The sequence below is a fragment of the Cyprinodon tularosa genome, unplaced genomic scaffold (assembly GCF_016077235.1).
Source record: "Cyprinodon tularosa strain WSP-4 unplaced genomic scaffold, ASM1607723v1 ctg772, whole genome shotgun sequence".
NCBI classification, from domain to species: Eukaryota; Metazoa; Chordata; class Actinopteri; order Cyprinodontiformes; family Cyprinodontidae; genus Cyprinodon; species Cyprinodon tularosa.
The window spans coordinates 107435-124861 of NW_024039532.1; the positions used below are offsets into that span (position 1 = coordinate 107435).

Here is a 17427-nt window from a genome sequence, read left to right on the forward strand (position 1 = left end):
AGCAGCAGTTTGAGCCAAACATACTCAAAATGTGGAGATACGTTTTTCATAAGTTACGCATAAGTTACACACAAGTTACTTATAGGTTTTGGATAAGCTAGACACCACGACTTATGAGTAACTAAACTTAGCTGTAACTTATGGCCCACATATAAGCATATGCTGGCATACATCAAGGTATGTACTCGACGTACTTATGTCGACGTGTGTCAGCATGCTCCACCGTGCTCATAACTTATACAAAACTGACCAAAAACATATCCAATATATGCCAGTGTTTTTGTCAGATTTTTTTGTACGTCATTCATACGCTGGCTAAATCGTCAAGGTGTGAAATTGAAAACTTACAGATTTTATGGATGTTTTGTTTTTTTTACCAGAGGTGCGCCTGATGCCCAGGAACAAGTAATTTAAACATGGTAATGATCCAGATCATGTGAAACATTTAGGTAACAATTTGGGGCAAAATTTGCTGCTTGGCGAAGGTCTGTTCTCTCAAAGTGCTTTTATAGTATTGAATATGGTTTTCATCACTACATAATAGCTTCATAGTAGCTTAGTTTTGTTGAATTTTAGTCAAGAGTTTTTTAGTGGAAATATGCTTTACTTGGATTTGAATAATTTTGTTACAAAACCCTCATATTTTGAATGGAAGTTGTGGTAAATGTATTCTATACAAGTGCAGTTATCTGTTTGGCCATGATTTGAGTTTGATTCACACTTTTATTTATTGTTCCAACATACAGCCAGTTGGGCATGTTCACATTACAATATATAACAGTCTTTATTACATAACATATTTACCACCACCACTGAGGTGGGCAACAACTATGTTAAAAACAGTTTCATCTTGTGATGAACAATGTGATTTAGATAAAAAATCTATTAATACAGATGTACTAGACTAAACACAAAAGCTCATGTCTGATTCATCATTCTTTTTCTGCAATGACTAAAATATTCCCAGCAATCTTTAATCTGCGCATGTCTACCAGTAATAGTCACTGAAGTATTTGTCTATGGAAAAACACAACTGGTGTATTTATTTTCCTGCTGTCTCCCTTTATTAATCCCCTGCTACTGTGTATGCTGCTCTGCTCACACTAGTTTGCCTTGAGGATGACTAAACCATAGGATTCCTCCTCAAAGACTCATGAGAGTACAGTAGCTCATCTCACAAGACGACTCAGACAGTGTTTGGTCCTAATCAGACGGCAGGAACTCCCTCTCTCCCTGTGGCTTAGACACAAAATAATCCCATGTCAGTCAGATATGTCTGTGCAAGCACATACACAGCAGTCACAAGTTTTCTGTGTACATAGACCATCTTGTTTTATGTCTGTTCTGCCTTATATATGCATACAGTCTTGTATGTAGGAGTAGGGCAATAAATCTAATTAGGCATGTTTCTGATTACTGTGATAGGTCATACAACTTCAGGAAAATATTAACCAGCTGAATCTACAGAAGCAAAATTGAACCAAATACCAGAGGAGTAGGCCTACTTTAGTTAAGAGAGGTAATGCCAGAGTTCCATTTTTATTGTTAGCGGATAAAGATCACTTTAGTTTGGGTATTTTAGTCTTAATAAACATCTAACTAAATATCATAGCGAGTCATCGAGGGATGCCAAATAGCATGAGATGAAATAAGAATCAGACTCACAATAATGCAAACAACAGAACAGAACAATTGTTCTGTTTCCATGAGCAGCATTAAGGTTAGAGAAGAAGGGAGGCAGTAATTTGCTAGGATATCACAACGGTAGTGCATAGGCCACAGCTGAGATAATAGGTTAAAGTAGATGGGCCAATTTGCACATAGTAGTCTATTGGGCTTTTTCTGTATCAGCTTTGCAATTAAAACGGTTAGGCTATTCACAGAAATTTTAGTTTTTCAAGATGCTTTTAAAAAAAATAGTAATTAGATGAAGAGAGTCTGTCCATATTAGCTTTCAGGTTTTGCATCCAATTCTCAATTAGATCTTGACTTTGACCAGGCCATTCTAAAACAAATTTATGGTTTGAACAAATCCTTTCCAGCAATGCACCAGCTGTGTTTTAAGGCTTGTCATCCTGCTGGAAGTCTTTTTTACCCTTTAACAGGCCACTAAGGATTTCCTTGTAATTAGCTAAGCACTGGCCCAACTTTTAATTGGACCATATGTAGTACAGTATTTGATTTAAGGCCCATTTTCCTGTTAAGAGCATCACCACTAATAAAGCTTTCCATACAGATTTGATGAAATCTGGGAAAGGGGAGCAATTGCTGAGCTAAAATGCAGTCATGATAAATTAGTTATTATTGGCTGAGCTGTAATCTTTAAAATAGGTGATCTTGAATACTTATATACTGACAGCATCAGGTTGTAAAATTAACACAACAATCAAGCAACAGAGTGGTTGTACTTTTACTAATTACATTTTACAACTCCTGTTGATTCATTAATATGAGACAACTAAAAACTGTCATGATGGGTCTCTGAGTAAAGCCCAAAATGCAGAACACTCACGGAAACTGGGAAAAAATTAAACAGAGTTTATTGTTGCACAAACACAAGAATCATGAATGAGTTTATTGTGGTACACAAGCACACGATAAAGAATTAGATCTGGAACAGGTTCAGGGCTGGTTCACTAAAGTCTTGACTGGGACCGGAGACTGTTGGTTAGCAGAGTTCATGTGAAGCTAAGCATCTAGCTTCAGGCTAGCATGGCAGACCTTGATCTGAGCTTCCAGCTCACTGCAGTGAACAACAGGGAATATCCACAAAGGATTGTTCAGGGTGATTCCACATAGGAACCTTCAGGTTGGCTCACCAGGGCAGATTAGCAGGTTAAGCTCTCCTAGAGCTTCAGGCTTGAGACTGGTTTCCTGTGATGCAGCTCTCCCAGAGCTTCAGACCAGAGACAGGGTTCCAGTGAGGCAGCTCTTCCTGAGCTTCAGACCAGAGACAGGGTTCCAGTGAGGCAGCTCTTCCTGAGCTTCAGACCAGAGACAGGTTTCCTGTGAGGCAGCTCTTCCTGAGCTCAGGAAGTTTAAGCTCAGGAAGACTCCAGCCCTAGGAGACACACGGCGCACTCTGCTGGAGACAGAAGGTAATCTCCAGGTCCAAACAGTAACTCCAGCCCTAAGGAAAAAATACAAAGAGCAGAAGAGGATCCTCGGCGCCCTCTGGTGGGCAAGCCTGAGGATCCCAACAGAGCCCCCCCCTCAAGGGCGGATTCCAGACGCCCCCTGAAAAAAAAAAAAAGTCCAAAAAACAAACAAAAGCAACCCACCCAGGGCGGGCGGAGGGGGCACTAGGGCGAGGAGGGCAAGAACCAACAGAAAAAAAGGTCCAAAAAACAACCAGCCCAGGGTGGGCGAAGGGGGAAACAGGCCAGGAGGGCAGAAAACAAAACCAGAGTCCAGAACAAAAAACGATCCACTTATGGTGGACGAAAACAAAAGAAAACACAAAAAATTTCTTGGGCAACGTCTCTGGTGGCCGGTCATGGGACCGGCAGCGGGACAGAGTCTCAGGTGGCCGGCCGAGGGACCGGCAGCGGGACAGAGTCTCAGGTGGCCGGCCGAGGAACCGGCAGCGGAGGCGTAGCAGATGCTCAGGAGGCCGACCACGGGGCTGGGGACGAGGCAGCGTCTTAGGGGGACCACCGCCGGGCCGGAGGCATGGCAGAGGTTCTGGGGGCCGGCCGAGGATCCGGTAACGGAGCAGAGTCTTAGGTGGCCGGCTGCGGGGTCGGAGCGAAGCTGACACTCTGGGGGTCTGCCACAGGGGTCGGCGGTGAAGATGACGCTCCGGGGGTCTGCCGCGGGGCCGAAGGCGAAGCCGACGTTCTGGGGGTCTGCCGCGGGGCCGGAGGCGAAGCTGACGCTCCGGGGTCCGGCCGCGGGGCCAAAGGCGAAGCAGCTTCTCAGGAGGATGACGCCCAAACTTCAGCAGGTACCCCCACGGGGTACCCCGTCCCCTCCTCGGCAGCTCAGGAACAGGCTCAGTAGTGACCGCTGACTGCGGCTCTGGAGGAGGCTCAGAGGAGACCGCCGACTGTGGCTCTGGAACAGGGTCTGGAACAGGAGAGCCCGCCGATTGTGGTTCTGGGTCTGGAACAGGAGAGCCCGCCAATTGCGGCTCTGGGTCTGGAACAGGAGAGCCCGCCGATTGCGGCTCCCGGTCAGGAACAGGGGAGCCCGCCGATTGCGGCTCCCGGTCAGGAACAGAGGAACCCGCCGATTGCGGCTCCGGATCAGGAACAGGGAGGACCACCGACCGAGTCCCAGGAACAGGCCCACAGGAGTCCGCCACCTGCGGCTCCTGGACAGGAACTGAGGAGCCCGCCGACCACGGCTCCACATCTGGAACTGGGGAGGCCACCGACTGTGGCTCCAACTCAGGAACTGGGGAGGCCACCGACTGTGGCTCCACCTCAGGAACAGGAGACACCACCGGCTGTTGTTCCACCTCAGGAACAGGAGACACCACCGACTGTGGTTCCACCTCAGGAACTGGAAGGACCACCGACTGTGGTTCCACCTCAGGAACTGGAGAAACCACCGACTGTGGTTCCACCTCAGGAACTGGAGAAACCACCGACTGTGGTTCCGTCTCAGGAACAGGGGAAACCACCCATGGATTAACATGTTCAGTCTCTGAGGTGGCTTGAAGCGTCTGTAGAGGGCTCTTGGCAGTTTGTGGCCCCTGCTGAGAGGCTCTTGGAGGCACATTTTCACCAACACCAAATTCTGAAACCCTCTTAAGTTTAAGCTTAGGGGTCTCTGGACGGCACAGGGCTGATTTAAGGCGACGCCGTTTCTTACGCCGAGGGGTCTTTGGAGCTAAACTAACAGGATTACCGGCTGATTCTGGCAAAAGGCTAACTGGTTGAAAGATTAGAGTTCCTGAATGGATTACTGGTTCAGTGGCTAGAGAATCAGGCATGGGAACAGGTTGAAGTCTAACTGGGTTATTTTCTGGTTCTGGAGCTGGATCTGGCTGGTGTGGAGCTGAATGTGGTGACTTGAAGGGGAAGATATCCTCTCTATCCCCATAAAAATAAGTCCAAAGATCTGACTCATGGATGTGGGGAGCTCCTACGCTTCAGGGTGAAAATACTGGACCTATCTTAAGTTTCTTAGTGGAAGGAGAAATATGACGATCATGTAAATGAGAGCTGAGACTAACCTGGCGCAGAAGGGAACTGGAATCCTGAGTCTGATGCTGGACGGGTCTGGATCTGGTTTGCAGTTCAATATCTAACCCTATTGCTAGCTCTATGATGTCCTCAAGGTTAGCTGGCTCATCGTAAAATGTAAGCTCGTTTCTAACGGATTCATTCAGAGCTAGGAGATAAGCGGTCTTGAGCGCAGAGCAGTGGCGGCCGGCCCATAGGGGGCGCTGGGGCACCGCCCTCCCTGATAAGAAGAGAGAAACGTAAAATATATTTTTAGAAATTAACTCATAAATGTCAGTTTTACTCTCTAGAGTGTGTACCTATAAGAAAAAACAAATTATATAAACTACATTTCCCTACCTACTGTCATTCATTTGTGGATTTCCACAGACAGACTCCTACCGTCTCTGTCTTGGGGCGCTGATCAGACAGACCCACATTTGCAGAGAATCTGTCAATCATGTACTATTGCTAGGTGAATTTAATGGCCAATCAGCGTCTCAGAACTTTATGGTCTTGGGGCGCTGAAAATACTGCGCTTTAACAGGCTTCTGCACCCAAGCGCAGGTGATGGCGAACGTAACGAGCGAGATGCAGCTTCCACCAAATTCGGTGAGATCCTTATTTATCTACCCGTTTGCTAGAGGAACATCCCTGTTGTAGGATATGAAAATTTCCTGTCATGGTTATTGTGACTGTGACGAATCCACCTCGTCACTTAAAACAACCTCTAACTTTGCGCGCCACACACACATTCCTGTTATACTGTGCTTGTGAGGACCAATTCACTCGCACTGAGCCCAGTAGCTCCATTAACTTAAAACACACAAGCTGTCCTGGTTACCTGCTGGCGTATTGAGGGTGCACACTTAATATTTCAGTGGGGTTAGCCGTGTGTGTGTGTGTGTGTGCGTGTGTGTGTGTGTGTGTGTGTGTGTGTGTGTGTGTGTACGTGTTTATGCTACGGGGACTTGTCATCTTCAGTCTGGCTGTGTCTTTGCTGGGTTCAAACCCAGTTTGGTGTAATTGAATAAGTCAATGAATCTGTGTAAAAGAATTAAGTTGTAAAAATTATTTGTTTGTTTTTGTACATCAATTGTTTGTGGAGGTAATATATGGACAAAACTGATTTATGAGAAGAAATCAGAAATAAGAGAGCCTGAGGTGAGGGGCTTAAACTATTTAATGAGGGCTGTGGGAAGAAGAGCAGCCATTTCTGTTTTCTGTTTCTTTGTTACATTGCTGGTAACTGGAGAGAGGCTGAGGCCCAGAGGATCTTGTATATGTTTAGTTTCTTTTGCACCCTGTTTTGAGTTTTTGAGCACAATAAATCACCAACACCGGTAACCCGACTGAGCCTGGATTCTTGGAGGCCAAAGAACCCTGTCACAGTGACCAAAATCATCACTGTTACTGTTATTATATAGTAAATTAAATCATTACTGTTAAATTGTATGTATTGTGCAATTGTTTATTTGAATTCTTATTCCGGATTAGTTGGAGACATACACTAGGCTATATCAGCGCCACCAAAACTATTTTTCACCAGCCGCCACTGGCGCAGAGTCGTTCCACCCGGAAACGGCTGCTTTTCCCTGGAACTCGGAAGAAAACTCGGCTACGGATCTATTTCCCTGCTTAGATTCAAAAAGTCCACATGAAACACTGGATTTATTTGTGACCTGATTAAAGGTCCTTTCAAATTCCTGGATGAATTTCTCATATGTACAGTTAACTCTAGTTTTAGGCGGAAATCTGGTCTCCGCCCATTCAAGGGCTTCACCGGACAGAAAAGAAACGACAAAAGCTATCCTATCCTTATCATAAAGAAAACTAGACTCATGAAAACCAAAAAATAACTGACACTGAAATAGAAATCTCCTGAGCTTACTCGGATTGCCGGAAAATCTCTCAGGCAGAGAAGGGCTGAGTGCAGAAAACGACGGGCTGGGTTCTGACCAGAAAGGAAGATTATTATCTTGACTAGGACGTGACGTCACTGCCGGTGACCTAGGAAACGGAAGTGGATTCGGAGCAGGACGTGCCGCTGACGTGGCATTAGCATTAACCAAGTGGCTAGCGAATGTTTGATTCAGCTGTAACTCACGGAGGGTTTGTGTATGTCCATGGATCTGAGCGTCCCGTTCCTCAATCCACCGACGGAGGTGATCTGCTGGGCTTTGTGTTTGGCCGCAGTGTTCTGTCATGATGGGTCTTTGAGTAAAGCCCAAAATGCAGAACACTCACGGAAACGGGGGAAAAGTTAAACAGAGTTTATTGTTGCACAAACACAAGAATCATGAATGAGTTCTGAAACAGGGTTGGGCTGGTTAACTGAAGTCTTGACTGGGACCGGAGACTGTTGGTTAGCAGAGTTCATGTGAAGCTAAGCATCTAGCTTCAGGCTAGCATGGCAGACCTTGATCTGAGCTTCCAGCTCACTTCAGAGAACAACAGGGAATATCCACATAGGATTCTTCAGGCTGAGCTTCCAGCTCATTGCAGAGAAAAACAGGGAATATCCACAAAGGATTCTTCAGGGTGATTCCACATAGGAACCTTCAGGTTGGCTCACCAGGGCAGATTAGCAGGTTAAGCTCTCCTAGAGCTTCAGGCTTGAGACTGGTTTCCTGTGATGCAGCTCTCCCAGAGCTTCAGACCAGAGACAGGGTTCCAGTGAGGCAGCTCTTCCTGAGCTTCAGACCAGAGACAGGTTTCCAGTGAGGCAGCTCTTCCTGAGCTTCAGACCAAAGACAGGTTTCCTGTGAGGCAGCTCTTCCTGAGCTTCAGACCAGAGACAGGTTTCCTGTGAGGCACAGACAAAGGAGAGATTAGAATCAGATCTCACACTAGAGACAACCAAGATTCAATCTGTAACAGAAGGCTCAGGAAGCTAACCAACTAAGATCAACACTGCGGCGTGGAAGCAAGGTCTGGCAGGAGCTTATAAAGGGGAGGTCTCCTGATGGGTAAATTAACAACAGGTGTGCAGGAAGACTCCAGCCCTAGGAGACACACGGCGCACTCTGCAGGAGACAGAGGGTAATCTCCAGGTCCCAACAGTAACTCCAGCCCTAAGGAAAAAATACAAAGAGCAGAAGAGGATCCTCGGCGCCCTCTGGTGGGCAAGCCTGAGGATCCCAACAAAAACTGTGATATATCTATCCTAAAACAATCAAATAAGTTATAGATCATAAATGGACCCATAGCAGCGACTTAGTTGTTTTTTCCACCTTGGACTGCCTTTCTCATAATTAGGTTCCTCCATGTTCCCATCAACTCTAACCAGCCCCCCTGCCCCTGCTGAAGACAGCCATTCCAGAGTATGATGTTGCCTCCACCATGTTTCATTGTTATACTCTGAGCCCTTCCCATGGAAGTGACATTTATATCTACGTAGGTTAAACTATACATATGTGATTGGCCATGGCTAAACCAGGAACAAGTTTATCGTTTTAATTTATTTTAAAGTCCTGAAAAAGTTGCACTATTGTTCTATATAAAGGTATTTTACAACACAACAGTACAATATTTGTGTTACATCTGTTTGACATCCAAAACAATTTTGACAGTAACACACTAAGTGTAAATCTAAAAGAAAGAAAAAAAACCCTGACATGTACAAGACTAGGAAATATCTGCTGTGTATAAGTATATTTATTTTTTGCTTTATAATTTTTCATATGGAGGTTGGGATTAGGACCTTCGAATAGCTACCATTACCCAGCTCTTATTTTTTATCTGAAATTATTTACAGGCATTTTTTTTTTTTTTCTATGAATGCTCAATTGCTAGCTTCCACAGTCTGACCTCTATTTTCTTGTGTAGTGGAGGACTGTTCAGAGATCTGCTGCTATTATTTAACTCTGCTCCAGTTTATTCAAGTTCTTTTCACAGCTAGGTAAATATCAAAGCTGTGACCATTTATTTTCTCTACTTTTCCCTACTAATCCAAAACCCTTGCAGCCACATAAATGTACACAAACTGTTTGTGTCAGTAATAAGTTTTCTTTAATAGTCTGTTTTAATCTACAAATATTACAAGCTGCAAACTATGAAGAAGTCAGGCGAAGATGTAGGTAGAAGTACTGGTTTTACATTGCACACTTAAAAGAAAAGTCCAGCTACTCAAAGGGATAAAATATAATTCCTTGAATTATATCGTCATTAAGTAACAATAGTGCAACAGTGCCGTTGGGTGCAGTAGTTTGCCCTGCAATCGGAGGGTTGTCAGTTTGAGTCTGGCTCTGGCTTTCAACGTTGTTGTGTCCTTAATCAAGACTCTTCACCTGCATGGTGGTCAGAGGGCCTGGCGGCGCCAGAGTATGGCAACCTCACTTCTGTCAGTGAGCCCAAGGGCAACTGTGGCTACAACGTTGTTTGTCACCATCACTGTGTGACTCTGTGCGTGAATGGGTGAATGACTGAATGTTTTGTAAAGCTCTTTGGTCAAGTCTTCTGACTTGGAAAAAAAAGAGGTATATAGGTACATGCCATTTACCATTTAGCAGCTTGGTAAATGCACAAAGCCTGTTGGTTCTCACTCTACTGAGTGACACCAACACATATGAATTTTTGAAAAGAGATACAACCAACGCCTACAAAAAGAAAATCACAGACTACCTCAAACAACTAGAAAAAGACAAGGTAATTAACCATTCAGTTTATTTTAGATTATATCCAGTGGAGGACATTCCATGCTTATATGGACTCCCAAAACTTAACAAGGAAGAAACACCACTCAGACCCTTTGTCAGCTGCATCAACTCAGTAATATACAACATCGCTAAACAGCTTACTAATATTTTAGCCCCCTTGGTGGGAAACACACCACATAGAAAACTCCAAAGACTGCAAACAAAGTCAAACATTTAAAAATGGCACCAGGAGAAACCCTGGTGCCATGGTGATGTTACTTCTCTTTTAACATGCATACCTATATCAGAGGCAGTGGAAACAGTCAGGAAACGTCTTCAACAAGACAGTGACTACAACAACTGAACTGATTTCACTCCGGACCAGATCTGCATCCTATTGGACCTTTGTCCTTCCACAACCTATTTCAAGTTCAGGGATACTTTTTTTTACAGACAGAATCATGGTTGTGCCATGGGATCTGCTGTGTCACCAATTGTAACCAATCTTTACATTGAAGAAATGGAAAAGACAGCGTTGGACACCTTCAGAGGAACACCACCAAGCCACTGCTTTAAATATGTGGATGACGCATTCGTCAAAATCACACTAAAAGAAGTGGAAGCTTTCACATGACTCATCAACTCGGTTGACCAGGACATCAAATTCACCAGAGAAGATACCATATCTGGGCTGTTTGGTGAGCATGGAAAGAGATGGAAACCTCAACATTGAAGTGTACGGGAAATCCACTCACACAGACCAATATCTTCTTTTTGACTCACACAACCCACTGGAACACAAGCTTTCAGTCATCAGAACCTTACAACATGGTGCTGAGCATGTCCCTACAAAAAAAGAAGGGAAACACAAAGAACAAAAACACATCAAAGATGCTCTTCAAACCTGCGGATACCCACACTGGGCTTTTATCAAATCAGCAAGGAAATCCAAAAGACACACAGCAGAACATAACGTTAGAAGATTAAACACAAAAACATCTCCATCCCATATGTTGCTGGATTCTCTGTAAAAACTCAAGAGGATTTTCTCTAAACACAAAATCCCAGTACAATTCAAACCAAATAAGACCCTTAGACAGAGGCTAGTACATCCTAAGGACAAAGCACACAGACAAAATATGAGCAGAGAAGTGTATGCTGTTCAATGCAGTGAAGAATGCTCCGATCATTATATTGGAGAAACCAAACAACCTCTCCACAGACGCATGGCCCAACACAGAAGAGCCACCTCCTTGGGACAAGACTCTGTGGTACATCCTCACCTTATAGACAAAGGACCAGAATGTTCACATTTTGGAAAAAGAAAATAGGTCGTTTGAGATGGGCATTGCAGGCTAATCAAAAAAGCCAAACAACCCTCATTCTAAAAGGGTGGACCCCTTCGTCCCTTTGCATGTTTTCAAAACAAAAGCAAGGCTTTGTTGGGCTACTGTATAAAACCTTAAACTCAACTTTATTCCTGGCATTTTGAATTGGAAAAAGCTTATTAGATGGGAAGCGAAACATCTTCAAACTTGGAAACAAAGTCCAGTGGATTGTTTTTAATTTTCTTTTTTTGGAATGACTATGACCAGGATCACTGAGAATCTTCAATAACGAACAGATTTAAGCAAACTGATATCTCCATAGATTCAGGGAAGACCAAATGTAACTGCCACTTGGATAAGGTTAAGCTCCCTTTGCCCCTTTCACGAAAAGGCCTTTGAAAGGATTAATGCATTTTTTTTTTTGCCAGTCCTCTTATTGAAATGGGTGGGTATTAATCAGCCTAACTATGTTACCTGGCTGACTCTACCATGTTAAGAGGTCAAAGCTTTGTAACAAGATTGCTTGTTAAGGAGAAAGGTTTGTGACTGAAAAAAGTGTATAAATGGTTTATGCAACCAGCCAGCTATAGTATCCAAAAGAGTAAAGAATTATAAACAAATTCCAATAAAAATATTAGTTGAGATTTAGGATTGGAAGCATTTGCTTGTCCAACAAGATTGATACACTGAGTTTGTCTGACAAAAATGTTGAAAATATGGCAAGCAGAAACCCCCCCAATTAGAATGTATGCAGATTAGGGACATTAATGGCACACCACACAACAGGTTCTCCCATCCTGGTGGGGTCATCTCTGAAAGCTCACACTGGTCCTTGATCATTATGGTCTTCACTTATGATGTATTAATGGTTGAAGATGTGAAGATTTATGAAAATATCTGATGCTATTGTTGCATCAAATATCGCTAACTGGTGCAACATAAAGGGTTCTAATAAAGCGTACTTTTTATGCTTGTGCCTAGAAGTATTATTTATTGTGATCTTAAATAGTTTTTATTCTGTGTAACCATTGTCTCTCCTGAGTCGCTAAATCAAGTTGCTGATCCCAGCCAACAGCAAGCGATACTGCAAAAACAAATGATTCAAACACCTCAGTTTCACATAAATGTCCACTATTATTTTAATTATGGCTTTATTTAAGCACTTAATCTGTCTGTTTGGCTTACAGTAATGTTGGTGATATTTTCCAAATATCAAAGATGCAGACACAGGTAAGTGTTGATGAATAGCTGCAGACACACCAACAGACAGTGACTCATTAGGAGAAGACATCCACCTGTGCATGCACACAGAAACATTACTCATTAAAAAATATAATATTTTGGGATGATAAGCCAAATATTATCTAGTTAAAATGGACCCATCATAGTTGAATAAAAGAAAACTGAAGGGAAGAATCATCAATATCACAATATTGCTCTGGAGTCCCCTGTGATACTCACAGATCTTTCTGTCTGGCCGTGGTGCCCTGAGGTCACACAGAGGTTGTGAAAATATACTCCCCCTCTTGGTGCGATGTAAGCTTAAAGGGATTTTTCCATGACTCACCCCAGTGAATGAAGCATGCTTTGCCAAAGTAAACTCATAACGCTGGTCCAAATCGACACAGGGAGCTGTTTAGGTAGCACAGCAGGAGATTTAAAAAGTTTTCTATCGATTGGTCTTTGTCATTGTTGCTGCTCAATGATTCCAAGAGAAGAAAGTTTTCTATTGGATCACTGCTTCTTTCCTACTGATGTATTAGGCAGCAGGCCCCAGGGAGCTATTTTCCAATTTCTGTTTTTGTTGTTAAATTATCCCTTAAAATGTTTCTACGTGTTCTGTCTGGTTCAGAGTGCTAAGAAGTGCTGTGAATTCCAGGTGGCGTAAGGGATTGGCTAATTTTGATAAATGAGTCATTGAAATGAAGCAGCAGACTTGTCAAAAATATGTCTTATAAAACAATATACTTAAATGTATTTAAATAACAGAAATGTGCTGAACAAATGATTCAATATCTTAGTATTCTTTCGCATTTACATTTTTTTTTTTTTACATTTTGTCAAAAACAAACCTCAATGCATTTTGAGGATTTTATGTTGCAGACCCACACCAAATAGTTCGGAAGAGGATTAGGGTCACTGAAAAAATAAAAAAAGGTAACTAATTTAAATTTTTTGTTTCAGTAAAACCGGAGAAAAGTCAGAATTTCCACGTAAATATCAGAATTCTGACCTTTGTTCTGAGAATTCTGATTTTTTTTCCCCATATTATACTAAAATTTTTTTTTTAAATCTGTTAAATAATTTTTTTCAGTTGCCCTAATCCTCTTCCGTACTATAATATCTTCTTTCATGTTCAGAATTCTGAAATTAAAGTCAGAATTCTGGGAAAAAAGTCAGAATTCTGAGATTAAAGTCAGAATTTTGGGAGAAAAGTCAGAATTCTAAGATTAAAGTCAAAATTCTGAGATTAAAGTCAGAGTTCTGACTTTTTTCCCCATATTATACTGAAATAATCAGTTACCTTTTTTATTTTTCAGTGGCCCTAATCTTCTTGCGTAAAACAGTGTGTAATTCTTAGAAAAAGTTACGTTTTCAAAACTTTAAACATCATAAATATATTAAAAATAAATAAATTGATTTTCTCAGTAAGTGTGGAGAGCATCTCTGAATAGTATTTGTTAAGTTTGTCGATAGTTTCCCAGATTTTGACTTTTACTGCATCCTTCTAACCCTTGGCTATGCTTGGATTTAACCCATTATTTTACCTAAATGTTAAGCTGTCCTGCTGAAACCTACCTGACAGTTACAAAGTATCTTTTAGCCTCTAACAGGTTACAATTTCAGGCCCCTAGTTTGACCCTCAGCAGGGTTCAGGCTAGTAAAGGTTATTTGTGTTGACCTTTGTGTGTGCATGCAGCATCCCTGTGTAGAGACCAGATTCAGAGGAGCAGTTAAAAATACACAAGTTTGCACAAGATTTGTTGTTCTTGATACAATGTGCTTATGATTTTTCTCTGAAGGCATACTGTTGGCTTTAAATCATCTCACTTTATGTCCCATCTGTTCTTTAACCTCACCACTGACCTTAAAAACAGAACCCAGATTAAATACCTTTCATGACAAACAGGCCCCTACAAGTAGGAAGACACCAAAAAAATAAACACACAAATGTTTTTTATATTAATAACATTATTGTAGCTTTTGAGATCAAATAAAAAATAGAATAATTTTGTAGTCTTTTGGGATAAGCCCCTGCTGGTTTCTACAAAGGAAAAGACTGAACATTTTTGCAATTTAAGAAGCTATTTGGCCAATACATATCAGTCAAATAGCTCAAAGTTTTTCAACCTGGTTAGACAGTGTTTGCAAGCATCAATTTTCAGACTATAATCAAGTGACATACTGTAGTCTGGACTATAATCGGGTCACTGCAAAAACTTTATAAGCTTTGATTTGAACCATTCAAATGTTCAATTTGCTTGTTCTTCTAATGGAGGGTGAACATCCACCTTAGTCTGTAGGCAGAGAGGGGTAAGCAAGCTATTTGCATGGATGCAGATGCACAGGTGGTCAGCCTAGCCTGTATACAAGAGATTGGAGAACAACTCCAAGGTAAAGTATGTGATGTCATACCATCATCCTTCTAGAAAGATACTGTTAAAATGAGAAGGATTTGTCCCATTGTAAGGAAGGCTGTAGCGCCCCAGGGGCCTTCTCACCGGTTCTTTTCCTGGGAGCAAGTTATTTACTACTCTTAACTCAAACTGGGTAAAACCATGCAAAAAGGGACTACAAAAACAGGAGTAAAAAAGTAACAGAGTTTATTCCAGATCAGGTCGTTACAGGACAGAGAAAAATGCTTAGAGCTTGCACAGCTGTGGTCTCAAAAATCACGCCCGCAAGCGTCCGGCAAAGTTTGAGCCCCGAACAACATCATCTCCTGCTTCTTATACCTTCTGAGTCTGTGTTGCATCATGTGGATGCTTAGCTGTCCGTATCAGAAACTGACACGCCATCCATGTCTTTAACTCCATGCAGCTTGCTTCTATGCCTTAGGGTTACAGATACAGTACAGTAGCTCACCAATCAGACCAGCTCCAAGATGTGCCCATATCCTGTGTATTCTTAAAGACACGAAGGCTGTCCCAATTAGATGACCTCCGTACACACCGTGAAATCCACAATGTGAAGGAAGGCCTTCTGCTCTGTCTAATCTGACTAACAAAATAACAATGCACATGATGTATAAAGTATAAACCTAACAATACCTAGAGTTCTTCACATTAGCAGTTTCTAAATAAAATAAGTAATTATTTTGCTTTATAAGATAATCCTACCTTCAGTTATATTCAACTTTTATCTACTCTGACTAGCTGTTTGCATCTGCTAAAGAAAAGAGTTGCATTACCATGATGTTGCCACCTCTATGTTTCACCTGGGGAGTGTCAGGCTTCTGCCCTCTGCTTAGGTTTATTTTTAAGTTTATTTGTGTTCTGTGTCTTTGTAGTTTATTTCTACCAGTGCTGAGTTCTTAAATTATCCTCTGTTGCCCCCTTGTGCTTGTTTTCCTTTCCCTTTAGCTTCCTCTCAGTGGGTCCTACCCACACCTGCTCCATATCTGCTGATTAGCTTGTCTTGGTTCAGTCTCCCTATATATACCTCACCTCTACATTCACTCAGTGCTGGTTTGTTGTGTTTGTAGCTTCCTCATCTCGGGCTCCCCACGTGAGTTCTCCCCGACATTTTGGTCATCTGTATTTTGGTTGACAGTATTTTTGTATTTCTGCCTCAGTTAACTATTAAATCTGCAAGACTCAACTCTTTCTCCTGATCTCTGCCTTTGGGTCCTCAAAAAGTTCATCCAACCGTGATAGGGAGTGGTGTGTTCAGGGAGATTTGCTGCTAATTTTGTACAATGCATATTTACAGTTACACATTAGCTTCATCATCTCATTCATTTTAAACACATTTTAAATGTTTTCTGTTTATAACTCCTGTATACAGGCCAGATTTGTCGCATGTACAACTTATGGATGTCTGGTGTTGTGGTTCTATAGAGCTTCCCTATATTTTCCTGCTAGAGCTTCTTAACCATTTCCAGAGCTATATTGTTTCCATCTTATGATAACTTGAAAAGCGCTCCATGAGATGTTAGAGACATGGAGTCTTGTTCATAATCAGACCAAAAAACTTATGTCTTACTTTCTGCTGTGTTCTTTCATCAGAACATCTGCAAATTAACATTCCTCAAAAATATATGTAGAAATATATGAGTATATATCCATATATATATGTCCATTGCAGCAAGAATATCAAGTATATTGAAAATATATGGAAAATGTTCTCTTTTTTTGGATGTATCAGCTTTTTGCCATCTAACATTTCCCAGTTAAGCTTTCAAACCTTTACTATTGTAAGGCTAAGCCTGCCATCTAGTGTTTGTTAATGCTGAACAATGGCTATAACACATTTTATGAGAACATCATAGAAATAGCCTATGGGTAGCTGTTAAGCTTTGCCTACATTCTGCTACAAATTCCTCTTATAATTGTTTTGAAGTATAAAATTTGCAGCAACATGCTTCTGTAACCTCAGGCCAAATGTATGTACACGCTTAATGTAACTGGTGATAGAGCAGAGAGTAACAAGGATTTAGTCAAAATGGGTATAGAGTGAATCTTAATAAATGTTTAACTTTTATGTAGGGATGGCCACATGACATTTGAAAAAAAGAAGAGGGTAAACTTATACAGTTCTTTAAAATCTTTTTTGTCTTCTGTGCAAAATAATTTTGTCCTCCAAAATGGTGAATACTTTGCCAAAAAAGCAGGAAATTGTCCAATATAAAAAAAGAATCAATGCAATCACATGAAAAGAGATAATATAACAAATTATTTGAGCAATGTGGGCTAAAGTACCACATTTTACAAGTGATGTCAAACCTGTCTCCAATCTGTAGATGACTTCCATGTGTGCGGACACCCTGCATATTTCCCTAGGTCATGCATTCCTTTAGTTCACTAAGTTTTTTTAAGCCAGAGGGCCTTATCTCACTTCAGATGATTTCAAAAAGCATATTTCCCTTAATGTTACTTTTAAGGGTGTCTCCAGTAGGTCTGCTTCTTTTAAGAAGTCTGTATTTTTTTAAGTGTTCTCATTAAAAGCAGATTTTATTTATAATTCCTTTTCAGACTTTATATATCCCCAGTTAGCTTGATGTTTTTTGCCAGAAGACTGACAACAGGACACACATGGAGTTTTGAAATAAATCCTCTTTCATGTGCACTT

The 17427-nt window shown here is 41.7% G+C and overlaps 1 long non-coding RNA gene across 1 annotated transcript in view; it reads right to left on the reverse strand.

Annotated features, from left to right (window-relative positions):
- The window catches only part of LOC119773630, a 28657-nt gene extending 15848 nt beyond the window's left edge, over positions 1–12809 (reverse strand). The window contains exon 1 of the long non-coding RNA XR_005279439.1: positions 12704–12809. This is a non-coding gene — a long non-coding RNA (uncharacterized LOC119773630). The remainder of the gene's footprint in view (positions 1–12703) is intronic.
- Between the last annotated feature and the right edge of the window lie 4618 nt (positions 12810–17427).